This window comes from Rhinolophus hipposideros (assembly GCF_964194185.1).
Source record: "Rhinolophus hipposideros genome assembly, chromosome: X".
In the NCBI taxonomy this organism is placed as follows: Eukaryota; Metazoa; Chordata; class Mammalia; order Chiroptera; family Rhinolophidae; genus Rhinolophus; species Rhinolophus hipposideros.
This window is the reverse complement of record NC_138046.1, coordinates 85318747-85334320: the sequence shown is the minus strand read 5'-3', so window position 1 is coordinate 85334320 and position 15574 is coordinate 85318747. Positions and strand designations below refer to the sequence as shown.

At 47.2% G+C, this 15574-nt stretch overlaps 1 protein-coding gene across 8 annotated transcripts in view; it reads left to right on the top strand.

The window, feature by feature from the left end:
• Positions 1 to 7342: 7342 nt before the first annotated feature.
• Positions 7343 to 15574, top strand: part of LOC308495459 (P antigen family member 3-like) — a gene marked incomplete at its 3' end in the record, with an annotated part of 37507 nt that continues 29275 nt past the window's right edge. For 5 of the 8 annotated variants that reach the window (XM_081043703.1, XM_081043710.1, XM_081043704.1 and 2 more), the window contains exon 1: positions 7343 to 7578. The remainder of the gene's footprint in view (positions 7579 to 15574) is intronic. The other 3 variants (XM_081043715.1, XM_081043713.1, XM_081043711.1) reach the window with 2 other exon arrangements.

Below are 15574 nucleotides of genomic sequence, written 5' to 3'. Positions count from 1 at the left end.
CACTAAGTTACACGTCATGTCTCTGCTAAGTTGCCTGGATAATTTCTATCTGTGCCCCGTGGTGGGGAATGGCCTGCCCGATCCTTCAGCTGTGTCCAGTTATGGCAATACATCCGTGTATTGAGTTCTATACTAATCCCATGAATAATGATAACTCACATTTGCAGGGTATGTGCTGTGTGCTGGCCACTTCCCTGACCTAGGTTCCATACATTTATGACATCATTCCATCCTCAGAAGAAAGTAAGCCAGAATGTACAGAAAATTTACATTTGATCACCGCACAGTTTGATAAAAGTTGAGATGACAGTCTTCAGGCCCTCTAGCTCCCAATTCCAGCCTAGGGTAACAGCTTTCTGAGGCATCGCCGGGGACCCCTCCGGTCCCATTTCGTCTCATTGTCTATAGATTTGATTACATAGGAGCTGGCGCGGGAACAGTAGATTTGTTGTGGGGACAAGGAAGTCGAGAAATCCAGGGCCACTAGGGACAGTCCACCTGCTGATGGCAGCTGTGGCTCGTCCTGGGGAAACGGATGGACCCCAATACCCGGTGTCAGGTCCGTCAGCCACAGGCAGCGTGGCTGGTTGGCGGGGCTCAGCAGGGATGGCAGGGTTTATGGGCCACCTCCTGTGGATGTGGGGTTCACACTAACCCCCATAGGGAAGGATGCCTAACTCACCATGACCAGAGGCCAGCAGGATTGGTCATAACACAGTTTTTCCAGGACTCAGACCCGAGAGGTCATTCTCAGAATCCCTCAGCTCTGGAGTCCCTTTCCATCCCTAGCATGAACCTCCCTCCCTCATATGGACACGATGGTGACTGCACACAGCAGGGTCTCCAATTCCTCTGACCTCTGTTCTACAAGATGGATGGAATAGATGTTGCAGAATCATCTCCCCAAATCCCCTTTCGTGTGCCAGTTGTGTAGGTAAAGCCAAAAGAGTGAGACACCAGTGCTTGGCGATAGAGAAATTGTTACTCGATTTGGCCAAATGAAAGGACTGGACAGGTAGAGTTCTCAAATACTTCTCCCAAATCGCAATTGAAGAGAGTGTTTTTGCAGCTAGGGAGTAGACAGTAGACGATGGGCACCTCCGGGGAACTGAGAGAGAAGTCTGTGTGACACTTATTCATATCAGACTCCTGGGCATCAGAAGCTGGTCACAGGTACCTTGCAGGTATTCTTTCTTACATCAAACCTAACTCATAATTTCTGCTCCGGACCCAGACGTTGTCTCCTCCTGATTGCAAACAAACAGGACATCAGCAACACAAAATGCCATTATGACAACACGGGTTGCTGGGGAGAAGAATCAGGATGCTGTGGACTGTCTCATCATTGTGAGTCAGTGATGTTATCTTTCAAGCAAACAGCAGAAACCAGACAATGAGTACCGCCTTGATTAGGCTGTCGTTGCTGTGTGGTTACCCTGGTAGAGTTTTTGAGAATCTCAAGCAAAGTGTATTTGAAACATTTCTCCTGGAACTTGCTTTACATGTAGTCCTTCAGAACATGACTAACATTCGTTCGTTTTTATTTTTTCAACCAACAATTTATCATCGTTTCTTTTGGCATCTGTAGTATTATGTTCTGCATACTGTTCCTTAACTATTGTTTTTACTGTATTATTCTGTAGTTTGGATCTCTTTCAATATCGGTGTCTACAGATGTACCCATTTGTATTATTCGTCAGCTGGGGCTGCCGTAACAAAGTATCATAGGATGTGTGGCTACGACAGGGGGAAGGTTTTTTCAAATTCAGTTTACATTCATTATTATTTTGCATTAGTTTCAGGTTACGGCAGAATACGTAGAGAGTTCTGTAAATTATGAAATCATCTCCCATTAATCTAGTACACGAACATACTTTCCTCATCTTTGATTATAAGCTGTGACACCTGAAGCAGTTCAAACATTTAGTGAAAGCCAATATCTATATGCTAATTAACAATTAAATGATTTCATTCTCACTGCCAAAAATGCAAGGGGCATTAATAACACAAGGGGCTCGGTACCCAGAAACTCAGTGTCACTGGCCACATGGCAGCCCTGAGCTGAAGATTTGTGGCTCTGTGTTCCAGGGTGCAGCCTGTAGGCTGTCCAGGGAGGCCTGTGAGGCCTCTGAGTGAAGGGGAGCTGCGAGCTAGGGTCGCACTTCCCTGAGCTGCTGGTGTCTATGTCCTCACGTGTGACTGCGTCTCCGGTGAAGGTCTCTGAAACGTTGGTGGGTCTGTCCCAGCGTGTGAGGTCCCTGAACTCTGCAGAGGAGTCTTTCTTGGTCCAGAGCGTTGGTCTCTAAGCTGTTCATGGAACTGCATCCCGGGATCTCTGTGAGACCAAAGCAGGACGGACCTTGCTTACTATGAGCTCTAGCTAGGTGTGTGATTTCACCTTTGCTGAGGTTTCTCCCATCCCTGCCCTGGTGCCACAGAGATGAAATGTCAGGGTGCCCCTCCTCAGGGAGGGCAGTCCTCTGGCATGTGCAGCTCGAGGAGCACATGGTGACCATACTGATAAGAGTAGTAACTGCTGACATCACCCCACCTTTGCTCAGGGCCATGAGACAAACCTATGGCCACATATTAACTCAGGAAATTGGCCCGAATACTTAAGAACAGGGGCCTGGGCCCAGTGTGCACAGAAGGTGTCAGCTTTTGAGGAGGGAGTAAGTGGTAGTAACGGGGTCTCCTTGGAGGAGGCAGGGGAAGGCTCAGCACAGCCCAGGACAGGTGGGGGAGCCAAGGAAGTGGAACAGGAGAGGTTTGCTCAGGGTCACAAGGACTCTGGGACTGACCCACTGTCAGAATTCTGACTCTCTGCCTCTTGCTCTCCCCGCGGGCTTGGTACTAGGTATACGGAATAGAATCCTCACATTACCTGTGGAGATGGTGGTGGAAGGTAGACAGGAAACACGCATGCAGGAGGGGAAATACCTCACATTCATGCACTTCCACAAGGTGCACTGCTAATGTACAGGTCCCTTCCCCCATTTAATCATGGCGTTGGCATGGAGATCAGCAGGAGGGTGGTCAAGAGCTTGAGTGGGTGTCGGGGACCCTGTTTACAATACGATGCTCCCCATAACTACACCATGTCCTTCTCCTCAGGGGCAGAGGTGCTGATGATTGTCAAGACAGCGTGACTGAGGCACAGGCCATGGGCAGCTGAGTCATTCCCTAGACACTGTCCCTGGGGAGGGCCGTCCTTTCCCTGGAAAGACAGGCACATCATCCAATAGCAGCGCTGTGGGCCCAGAGGTGGTGACTAATTCAATGGGAACGGTGACTTGACAGTAATAATCTGTTTCTGTCTCTGGAATGCTCTCTCTTTCTTTCTGACTTCTCTGTCCCAGTTTCTGTGTCCCTCTCACACACCGGCCTGGGTGTGAACACATGTACGCCGTGAAGGCCCTTCCTCCTCCTCCTGAGAGTATCATAGATCCTTTTTTGTTGTTCTTAAAGTTTTTTTTATTACTTTCAGGCATGCGAAGCAACATAATAGTTAGAAATTTACACCCCTCACAAAGTTATAACTCCTCTGCCACAAGCTACTACCCCTCTGACATGTTATGTAGCTGTTATAATGCCACCGACTATTTCCCTATGTTGTACTCCATATCCTGTGACTATATATACCCATATATTTAGTTAGAGTTTACAGTCAACATTTTTTACCTCAGCTTCCGGTGTATTACGCATTATTCAGGCATGTACACAGTCTATGACGTGATTACCCTGAAAAGTCCAGTGCCCATCTGTCACCTTCCGTGATTTACAACATTGTTGATTATATGTATTAACTACCAATTCATATTTCTCAATATCTTTTTCACCCCCGATCCCTTTACGGTCTACACCCTGAGAGATCTAGTACCTATCTGGCACCATAACTAGTTATTACAATATTATTCACTATATGCCTTATGCTATACCCTACATTCCCATGACTACTGTGAAGCAATCAATTTGAACTTCTTAATCCCTCCACCTTTCACCTATCCTTAACCCCCGTCCCGACTTCAAGAAGTTCCTCTAATATTCCCTATGATACTGGTTTGGTGGTGATGAACTCCTTCAGCTTTTTCGTGTCTGGGTAGCTCCTTATCAACCCTACAATTCTAAAGGATAACTTTGCTGGGTAGAGTAATCTTGGTTGTAGTTCCTTGCTTTTCATCACATGAAATATTTCCTGCCAATCCCTTCTTGCCTGCAGTTTCTGCTGAGAAATGAGCTACCAGTCTTATGGGGGCTCCGTTATTGCTAACTAAATGCTCTTCTCTTGCTTCTTTTAGGATTCTCTCTTTGTCCCTTGGGTATTTTGTACTACCTTATCTTCTACATCGCTGGCTGCATCCTGGGCTTCGTCTAGTCTACTGATGATTGCCTGAAATATATTCTTCACTTCCGTCATTATGTCCTTTATTTCTCACTCATACTTTTCATGGTTTTCATGTCCATTTTGATGCTTCCTGACTCTCTGTTGAAGTTTTCCCTGAGATCATTGAGCATCCTTATAACCAGTATTTGGAAATCTGCATCTGACACATAGGTTATCTCCATTTCATTTAGTACTTTTTCTGGAACGTTGTTCTTTTTTTCATGTGGAACATGTTTCTTTGTCTCCAATGTTAGATGCGTTCGTGTGTTTCTTTCTGTGAAGTACGTTGGGCTGCTATAATTTCTGCTCTTAGTACAGTGGCCTTGGGTACTAGTTGTGCTATGAGGTTCAGTGGCACCCTCTTTCTGCTCCCTCTCATACCCTGGCCTGGGCGTGACCTCACCTACACCAAGAGGGCCCTTGCTCCTCTTCTCCTAAAGATATCATTCTTCTGTGTGTATCTCAGTGGGGACCAATTACAACAGTCCCCCTGAGTGCACAGGATTGTCCAGGGAAGGCACGGTCAGATGTCAAGAGCCTGGGGAAGGGATTTTCGTGGGGCAAACCGGGAGGTCCTCCCCTTCCATTTGCTGAACTAGACCTCTGACTTCTGACAGAATCATGAGTCTTCTGTGCTAAGAACCCTCCCGTTAATCGCTGAGAGGAAGTCAACTTCCACGCCACTTGTTCAACAGCCCAGATAACACTATGTGATGTGTTGTCCGTTACCTCCCTGAACTCATGTCCTGTGTCTCCATAGGTCACGCTGTGCCAGCCACCCGGTTCCTCATGCACTGTAGCCTGAGTTCCACTCCCACACCTTTCCACTGGTCTGACCGGTATCTAGGATGTTTTTCACCCACATATCCGTCTCCTTGCCTTTCTGGTCAAATGTCATGTACATGGGAAATTTTCTCCGCACCACTCTCTCTGGCAATATTCACGCCTTTAATTTCTTTATTCACATTCAATTTTAATCACAGCCATTACCAACAGCTGACAAATTAGAGAGATTTCTCTGCTACATGATCCCACTACACTGTAAGTGTCGTGCGGGGCGTCCGGCGGGGTCTCTGGGCCCGTTCCCCACATAAGAACGCTGGAAATGGTGAGGCCAAAAAGGAACACCCATGGAGCCATAAGTAGCGGAGTCATTTCACTACATTCTCGCCGGCGGATTCCGCCTGTCTGCAATCCACTCTTGCTAGCCCCCATTTTTTCCGTAGCCCCCATTTTTTCTGCTAGCGTGGCCACACCAGTTATATTAGTGGCCAATGGCTTCCGGGTTATACCTGATGGCCAACTAGCCACAGCTGATGGCCATCTGATCACAGTTGATGGCCATTTACTACCCGAGCCAGCACCTTTCTATATGAGTCCGAGAGCCTGGAAACTGCTTTCTGGGGCTCTGTCCCCACAGTAAGCTACCTAAAGGTAAGATGTTGTTTATTCTCTTTTCCTACGACTGCATTCCTACCTCCCATTACAGTACCTGACACTTAATTTGGAGAGACAAAACGTGATCATGGAAAAAAAAGAGTTGGAATAAACATTACAAAGAGAGACACATAAAATAGAGTTGGAGGCTTTTGGGGAAAGTGGGGCCTATGCACAGCTGGTGCCTCAGTCTCAGAGCAGCTCTGAAGTTGCGAACCTGAGAGAACTCAGTCCCAGGTCAGCCATCAATATCCGGGAACAACAACTGCTGTGTGGACACATATAAACTTTACCCCCATCTTGGAGTTTTGAGTTCCTCCTTTGCTCCTTGGAACTAACCAACCCTTGCTAAATTAGCCAGCAGTCCTTCATTTGCATGAGAGAATTACACTTTGTGGTTTTCGCGTTTACAATCACAACGTTTCTTTGTCTCTCTGGAGAGCAGTTTGCATTTCTAAGTAGTTGTGTGTTTCCAGGGCTGCAACTCCTTTCACTCAGGTAAGTAATTTCCTTTCTTGATTAAGCCTTAAGCTCTTCATTCTTTACCCAGTGAATCAGGGAATAAACAAACAAGTGCAAAGTGGTGGCAAGAGGCATAGTTAGACAGGCCGAGGAGTCTACTAGGTAACATTTCCAAGCGAGACAGGATTGTGACGAAGCACCTGGTCTGTATGTAACCTAACCTGTCCATTGGCCCCTGGGAGATGGCCCCTTCCCTAACAAAACCAGATGACCCGCCATCCCTCTCACCTATTGCTGACAGTCAAGGACTGCAGCCTGTCCCACACCAGGCCTTCTAACCCCAGTCGGGAGGTCTAGCCCTCCTGCCCTTGCGGGACTGTGGCGCGGTTGCCCCACTAGATGCATTCTGCAGTTACCCAGGAGACAGAAGCCAGCACAATCCTCCGCAGAGAAAAGCTTGTACGGCTCCCCGGTATCAGAGTGGCCACTGCAGGGAGGTACATTTCAGGTCACTAAGACGGTCCCAAGAATGCAAGAGTGCAGCGAAATGGGGTTTTCATCCTGCCTTTGCCTTCCCACCCTTTGGGGACCAGCCTAGAATGGTCCATGTGCATCCGAATGGATGAGCCAGTTCCGGTTCCCACCGCCAAGGGGCGCCCGCGAGGGAGCAGGTGCTGCCAGGCACAAACCACACAGGTCTGGAGGGGCGCCTCTGTATTCCGGGAGGTACCACTGGGGAGGGCGTTTGGGAAAACCCCACTGTGTGTGTGAGCACACTGAGGGTGTGTATACAGCGGCCGGGCCCAGTAGACTCGGAGGTCTCCATTCTCCCGACCCGCTGGACACCGAGTGGCCTCGGGGTGTGAGGTAGCGGCCCTCACTGTCAATTCCCGAGATGCACCCGTCCCTTGTCACGTGGTCGCATCCAGCTGGAAGACCCTGGGTGGAGAGATTGCGGGTGGGGGGTGGGGAGGATAAAGGAACTGCTCCCAGGTCCATGCTGTGCGCTGATTGGTCGCGGGGAGATTGACGGAATAAACCCTCCCAGAAGCCTTCCCTGGGCGCGGGTTGGCTCCCGCTGGGCCTGTCATCTTGGCCTCGCAGTCTGGCGGCCCCGTGCCCGTGGCCATCTGTGTGGGATGTCGCCTACTACAAGCTGGAGCTGAGGGTGAGGCGTGTGTGTGCCCGCGTGTTCGCGCGCGCGCGTGTATTTTCAGAGCGTAGAAGTTTCTCCGAGTTGGACTCCTCAGCGCCTGAGCGTCCGGACAGGCCTGGCGATGCCGCCCCTGGCAGTGGTGAGTTCCGCGCAGTCGCTGGCGTGGAGTCAGTGCCCCACGCTGCGATCGCGGGTGACGGCGCTGTCTTCACGTGAGCTCCTTACTGTCGTTTAGCCCTATGTCAGTCACCAGCCTAGTGTGGCGCGATTGGCACGGCATCGGAGAGACTCTCACACGCAGGCAGTTAAGGTCCAGGGAGCGGTGTCTGCGCTCCTTGGTGTCCCTGCCTGGGAAGTGAAGTGTCAGGCATTTGGGGATGTGTATGGCGAGCTGCCACCTCACAGGTGCTCTGTGGGTACACTGGCTCCCTGTGAGCCTTTGAGGGATTGTGCGCGAATGGGAGGTTTTATCTGAGCGGATTCTGTGCCACGGACTAAAGGTCTCTGCGGCCTCGTGTGCCCCGTGGGCCTCGTGGGCCTACACACGTGTACCTGGCTCAGCATTTTCTGTGGTTCCCGGCGTCTGTGTCCCGGGTGGAGATCTGTGTGTGGGACCGCACCCCGGGAATGAGGGCTCCCAGCACTTTGTGATGCTGGGTCTGGAGCTGTGATCTCTCTGAACTGAGTGGGGTGGGCGGAGGCTTTCTCTTAAGGTAGGAAGTAGGGGGGCTGTTTTGGGGTCTGTGTCCAGGGTGTAGGTTCTCTGATCCGTATGGGGACGTTATCCTAAGGTTATGGGGTGTTTCGGAGTTAATTGAGCTTCTGTCTTCCTGCTTTCGGAGCCCTTGTAATCAGTCGGCTCGTGCCTGGGAGCTTTGGGAGCCTACCTGCAGGGTGAGAGGTATCAGCAGTTTTAATTTGTTTCCTGGGATGAGGACCTTGGTCTGCGGGGTGGGCGCTGTCACAGTGTGTGTGGCCTCTGCTGTGTCTGGGAGTGTGTGACACAAGCGGTGACCTCCCTGTGCAGAGACGTTTGGAATCTGTTTTAGGTTTTGTTGACTGAGCTGTGTTTGGTGTCTCTGGGTATGTGAGGTGTTTGGGGTTTGTGTGTCTGGTGAGATCTCTTACCTTCTCGGGTGTGAGGTCTCTGTGTAGGACCTGAGGGATTTGGAACCTGTCAGATGGGATTCCAAAGCCTGGAGCCCCACGTCTTGGTTGTGTGTCCTTGGGCAAGTCACTTGTGTCCTTTAGACTTGATATGCATCATAACCAATAAATGGGGCCAATTCCCATGTTGGAAGACAGTGTACATCTTAGCAATGTGTGTAAAGAGTCTGGGTCCCACTCAGTTTTCCACAAGAAATTTCTGAGTCCCTGGTACAGTATGTATCTGAGCAGCGTTCTAGGAGATGGGATACAACAGAGAACTACATTGATGGAATGTCTGACTCATAGAGTTGCTCAGTACAAGTATAACATATCTGGGACTGGCAAGTCCAGTGGAGACTGAAAATAACGGGTTCCGGGCAAGGCTATGAGGGGAGAATGTTCTCAGTGTATTGAGCGTGATCAGAGAAGGTCTCCCTGAAAAGTGATGAGTGAGCAGAGGCCTGGAGGAAGGGAGGGAGCAGGCCGTACATTACCTGAGGGAAGAGCATGCCAGGCAGAAGGAACAGCAAGTGCAACAGTGCTGAGGCGGAAATCCACTCGGTGTGTTCCTGGGTGTCAGGGAATCCTGGGGTGTTCGTAAAGCCCTCATCACTGGGTTTGGCACACAGCGCTCATGAAAGGTGTCCGGTGTTGCGCTCTGTATTTCCCTTCCCACTTGTGAGGGAGGTGAGGTCAACCTCTTTTCCAGAGGAAAGTCCTGAGGCTGCAATAGTGGCCTGAGGCTGTTCTCCCCCTCACATCTGAAAGTGCTAAAAGAGGGGTGAAGTATTTGACTCTGTCATGGAAAACAGAGGCTCTGAGTGTCAGAGCTGCAGGGCTGACACCATCCACAGTGAATGTGGGCCATCCAGCTGATATAAATGACAATCCAGGCATCACGCCCATGGTAGTATTTCTACTGTTTTTTAATGAAGTCCCTGTACCATTCTTCCTTTTTTTTTTTTTGAATTGGGGAATATTGGGGAACAGTATGTATTCCGGGGTCCTCAGCTCCAGGTCGTTGTCCTTGACTCTAGTTGTGGAGGGCGCAGCTCAGCTCCAAGTCCAATTGCCATTTTCAATCTTTAATTGCAGGGGGTGCAGCCCACCATCCCATGAGGGTATTGTACTGGCAACCTTGTTGCTGAGAGTTCAGGCTGTAAGCAAGTGAGCCATCCAGCGCCCCTCTGGAATCTCAAAGACAGCTCATTGTCTTCAATCTTGGTGTGCACAGCGTTGCTCACTGGCCCCTGTGGGACTGGCACCGCCAACCCTGTTGATCCTAGTTTGGACTCTAACCTGTGGAGCCATCTGGCTGCCTCTAATGTTTCTATTGTTGATGGAAGGCAATACCTTCATAATGAAACAGGAACTCAGTCAGAGGAGACAGACCGGAAGGGGAGGCTGCAGAAGAGTGAGCTTAATCCCTCAGGTTTCATAGTATTGCCTGGATTCGGCTGCATTCACCTTAATTAAGTGATTGTGTTGGGTATGTTCACCTTTTCCTCTGCCTTGACCATTCTTTCACTTCCCTTCTCTTTTGTGCCAGAGGAGTTCAGTCCTCAAGCTGTCACGTGAGGTGCTGCAGAGGAAGGCAAGCGAATGCTTCTAGGTGCTTCCCAGCTAGGGGAGTCAGAGCTCAGGCAGACTGAGGAGGGCATCCACACCCAAGGATAGGGTGCAGTGGGGGACAGAGCCCCAGGCCAGTAGGAGGCTGTCCCTGGGGGTTGGGTGGGAGAGGCTACATGGATCCGGGATTCAATGCTGAGTAAGTTGTGGAGGGAGGTCACGGGCAGGGGATACTTGAGCACAGCATGTGAGGCTGGCCTCTGTTTGGGAAGGATGCCATATACTACGTGTGCCAGTTAAGTTCGCGAACTCATCCTAGAAAAAGTGCTAAGTACCTCATCACTGATTATCACTACGGTCACCTTCGAAATACTTCCGTAAGGAAGCAATGCTCAGATGCCAGTGCCTAGTCCAGCCTTCAAAGCAATTTGGAACTCTTTTTCTAGAGTGGCCAACGGAGCTGTCATCATATTACCCTTGATGTCCTATGTCATCAAAATGTCGTCTTTTTAGTATTTCGTTTATCTTCAGGTAATGAAAGAAGTCACTGGGGGCCACGCCAGGTGAGGAGGGAGTGCATTCCAATACAGTTACTTATTCACTGGCTGAAAACTCCCTCACAGACAGTGCCCTGTGGGCTGGTGCATTGTCCTGATGCAAGAGCCATGAATTGTTGGTGAAAAGTTCTTGCAGCCTTTTCAGCACTTCCAAATAGCAGACTTGGTAAACTGTTTGTGCAGTTGGTATAGATTCATAGTGAATAATCCCGCTGATATCAAAAAAATTTTCGCCACATCGTTGCAAAAGTTGAGGAATTTTTAATTGTCCTACCTCGTACACATTGGGTGTCATCACATCAGTAAATAAATCAGGATATGGGAGCCACGACACTCACTTTAGAAAGGGGAGCATCTCATGTGGAAATAAAGAAACCTAGAACAAACTCTGAGATGTTATGCTGGAATTGGAGGCCTCTATGGAACTCGTGGTTTTCAATATACGTACATATTCTATTAGGTGATAGATACAGATGTACCTATGTATACCCGTGTGTGTGCCTGAGTGCGTACATACGTGTATTCCAACAGTTTTGGGTACCCCCACAATCCAATGGCAGTAATCACATGTAGGCACCAGATCCTGGTTTCTAAATACCATTCTCCACCAAAGACTGGTGCCTGGACTGGGGGAGGGAAAGGATACAGGAATCCGGCTCAATTTGTGGTGTGAATAATGAGCCTAAATTCAAGGAATGATGGGGACATATCAGAAGGATTCCGGAAATACCTTGAAGGGGCTCCCACTTGAAAGAGTGTAGACAACGTTTTTCGGCTCTCGGATATTATTAATATGTATCATCTGTAAGTTTTTTCTTCAATTAAAGTTTCTTGGGGTGACAATTGTTACATAGATTTCAGGTGTACAATTCTGTAATTCATTATCTGTATCTCACCTTGTGTGTTCACCACCCAGAGTCACTTCTCTTTCCATCACCATATATTAGACCCCATTTACCCTCTGTGAGAGCACCCTCCCCCCTTACCTTCGGTACCCCGTAAACCATTGTCTGTTTATGTGTTTTTGTTCCTTCATGTATATGTATTGTTCTTTTGTTGTTTTCAGTTTTGTGTACCACATATCAGTGAAATCAAATGGTTCTCTACTTTTTCTATCTTATTTCACTTAGGATTATAATCTCAAGATCCACGCATGTTGTTGCAAATGGTCCTATTTCATCTTTACTTACTGCCGAAGAGTATTCCATTGTATATATGTATATAGCACAACTTCTTTATCCATTCACCTATCAAAGGACACTTTGATTGTTTCCACGTCTTGGCCACTGTAAATAAAGCTGCAATGAACATTGAAGCACACTTGTCTTTATAGATAAATGTTTTCAGATTTTGGGTGTAGATACCCAGGTGAGGGATTGCTCACCTCTTAAAAGTGCATTTCCCTCTTAGAACTGGTTTTCCTGCGTCATAAAAATTTTCTTAGGATGTGTTTTCATTCTCATTTGTTTGTTTGTATCTTTTGAGCTCTCCTCTTATTTCTTCTTTGACCCGATTGTTCTTTAGAACTATGTTGTTTAATGTCCACACATTTGTGGTTTCTCTTGCTTTCTTTTTGCAGTTGATATCCAATTTCAGAGCCTTGTCATCAGAGAATATGTTTGGTATGATTTCAATCTTCTTAAATTTTCTGAGGCTAGTTTTCTGACCCTATATGTGGTCTATCCTTGAGAATGGTCCGTGTACATTAGAAAAAAATGTGCAGTCTGGTGTTCTACGATGAATTGATCTGTAAATGTCAATTATGTCCATTTCATCTAATGTGTCATTTAGGGCTGCTAGTTCTTTGTTTGGTTTCTGTTTGGATGATCTATCCATAGCTGTCAGTGATGTGTTTACGTCCTCTAGTATAATTGTGTTTTGGTCAGTTTCTCCGTTCAGTACTGTTAGTAGTCGCTTGGTATATTTCGATGCTCCCTGATTGGGGGCACGAATGTCTATCACGGTTATGTGTGTCTGATGTATGGTCCCCTTTATCATTAGTTTGTTGTATTCCTTCGTGTATTTTTCTTTGATCCATTTACCAGTATTTGTCAATTTGGATTGTTTCTACTTTTGACTCTTATGAACAAAGTTTCTATGAATGTTTGAGTACCGGTCTCTGTATGGACATATGTTTTTCGTTTCTCTTGGAAAGGATCCTCTAGGAGATTTGCTGGGTCATGTTATAAATATATCTTTAACATTAAAATTTAAATGCCTGATATGAGGATGCCCCCTGAAGTTTTCTTGGGGTTGCTGGTTGTTTGATATACCTTCTCCCCTATTTCACTGGTGATCTGTTTGTATCTTGGAATCTAAACTGTATCTCCCATAGCCGGCATGTACTTTCATCTTGCTTTTTCAAATCCAGTCTGTCAATGTCTGCGTTTTGACTGGATGGTTTAATCTGCTCACATTTAATGATCTTATTGATGTAGGTAGACTCCAATCTGCATTATCCTATTCTTTTTTTCTGTGTCTCTTCTCTGTTTGTTCTTTGGTACCTCCTTTACAGCTTTGTTTGTATGTTATAGATATTTTCTAATGGAACATTTTGATTTCGTAAGTGATTGTTTTCACTATATTCTGTGAGTTACACTAGTTCCCCTTATCCATGGGGAGTATATTCCGAGACCCCTAGTGGATGCCTGAAACCACAGGTAGCACCGAAGCCTACATACTATGTTTCTCCTATACATACATGCACTTTACAGCTTCCGTTTGGCATATCTGGTTTGTCAGCAACCCTGCTCTTCCGATTTGGGGTCGTTGTTAATTAAAATAAGGGTCACTTGCACACAAGCACTGTAATACGTCAACAGTCAGTCTGATAACCCAGAGGACCACTAAGTGATTGTAGGTGCTTCCAGTCCAAGCATCCTTTTAGAACTGGACAAAGGGATGATTCACGTGGGTGGGGTCAGAGTCGATGGCCTGAGATTTCATCACACTTCTCAGAATGGTGCCAGATTTAAATCCCATGAATTGTTTGCTTCTGGTATTTACTCTCTGGCTTTTCCCCCCCAAGGTTTTTAACTACCTAAATCATTTCTTTAAAATATATTGGACTATTCACACCTGGGTGAGTTTTTGTAGTTCATGGTTTATGGGAAATCGATCCATTTCTTCTAAGATGTTCCATGTATAAATGTGGAGTTGAATGTTGTATTATCATATTGCCCCTTTCAATTTTGCTGGGTCTGTAGGAAAATCACCGCTTTCGTTTCTGCTGTTGATAACTTTTCTTCGCTCGCTCCCCGCCCCCCCCATTCTCGATCTCCTAAAGGTACATAAATGTTGTACATTATATTAAATAATGAATTTTAATTTCACTGAGTTTCTACCATTTTTTCTAGTGCAATTTTTAAATATTTTTGGTTTCAAGTAAAGTAAATATTACATATGCTTACCAGGAAATTTGAACACCATAGTATTGAGCAACCCTTTCACTACATCAAAAGCCAGTGAGGATGAAGGTGAAAATTCAAAAGGGTGTGTCACCGTTGTGTAAATGCTTAGAATTTAATAAAACTCTATGGTTTGAAAGAATAGGAATGATTACAAAAAGAGCATGGTAGTCAGACACTGATTGTTAATTATTAAATAAGTTTTGTTAAATGTCTTGTTATGACATTGGGTGTTAAAATCAGCTTTCAAGTGCACAATTGTATAATAATATGTACATGTTGTATTGTGAGTTTACCACCGCGAATCAGTTCTCCTTCCATCATCATATATATGACCCCCTTTACCCTCTTCTACCAGCCTGCTTCCTTACCTTCTGGTAACCATGAAACTGTTGTGTGGATATATGTCTTTTTCTTTCTTTGTCTTGATTGTTTTTAGCTTTCACTTTTATATCCCACATATGAGTGAAGTCGCATACTTCTCGAGTTTCTCTGTCTGACTTATTTCTCTCAAGCTCGGTCGTGTTATCTGTTATCTGTTCCCAGTGGAAGTAGCTCATCTTTGCTTATAGCCGAGTTATGTTCCATTGTGTATATGCCTTCTCCATGAATTATTAATAGAGGTCATTGGAGTGGAAGCAGGTCCCTAGTGAACCAGGCTGCTGTGTAGGTAGCCTGAGATGGAAAGTGAGAAGCAGTGTTCTCCCGATCATGGATTTAAGATAAACAATTCAGTAAAGTTTCTAGTTTTGTTATCAGTGCTCAGGGTCTCACAGAAACGGATGTGTCCCTTATTGGGATAGAGCAGGAGAGTATGGACTGGGAGAAAACAGCTAGAGAAGGGTGCCTGATGGGGAGATTATAGCACTTAGTAAGCTGGGTAAGAAGGGGCCTGATGGAAGATGGCGAAAGCTGCGGGTACACACAGGACACCCCCAGAAGTGGAAGGCTGTGTAAGCAGAGCCATTAGAGTGAGGGAGCAGGACTCCTAGGAAAAGATGTTGAGGACATGAGACAGGGAAGGCTACAAAGGGACATCATGTGTTCATTTGTGTGTGTGTCTGTGTCTGGGGACCTGTGATAGGCAGGGCGTGGGGTGGATTCTCTGATGCCCAGGGAAATGCCTTGGGCAGGGGGTGCAGCATCAGGAAGCTATATATAGGTATAACAGCTCTGAGGACAGAGAGGCTCCGATTATGCAAGGACGAGGCTCCTGGGCCTGAGGTCCCCTGGAGGTTTCCTGAAAGCCAGGGGGGGGAAGAGGAGGAAGAGGAGGAGGAGGAGGAAGAAGGGAGGAGGGAGGGGGAGCAGAGGCGGAGGGGAATGGGGAGGGACAGGGGGAGGAGGAGGAGGAGGGTGTCTCAGGACCTGCCAGTTGAAGGCAGAAGCTGAGTGGGCCGGGCGGGAGGAGGATGACTAGGGCAGTGCTACAGGTTCCGCACGAGGGCGGAGG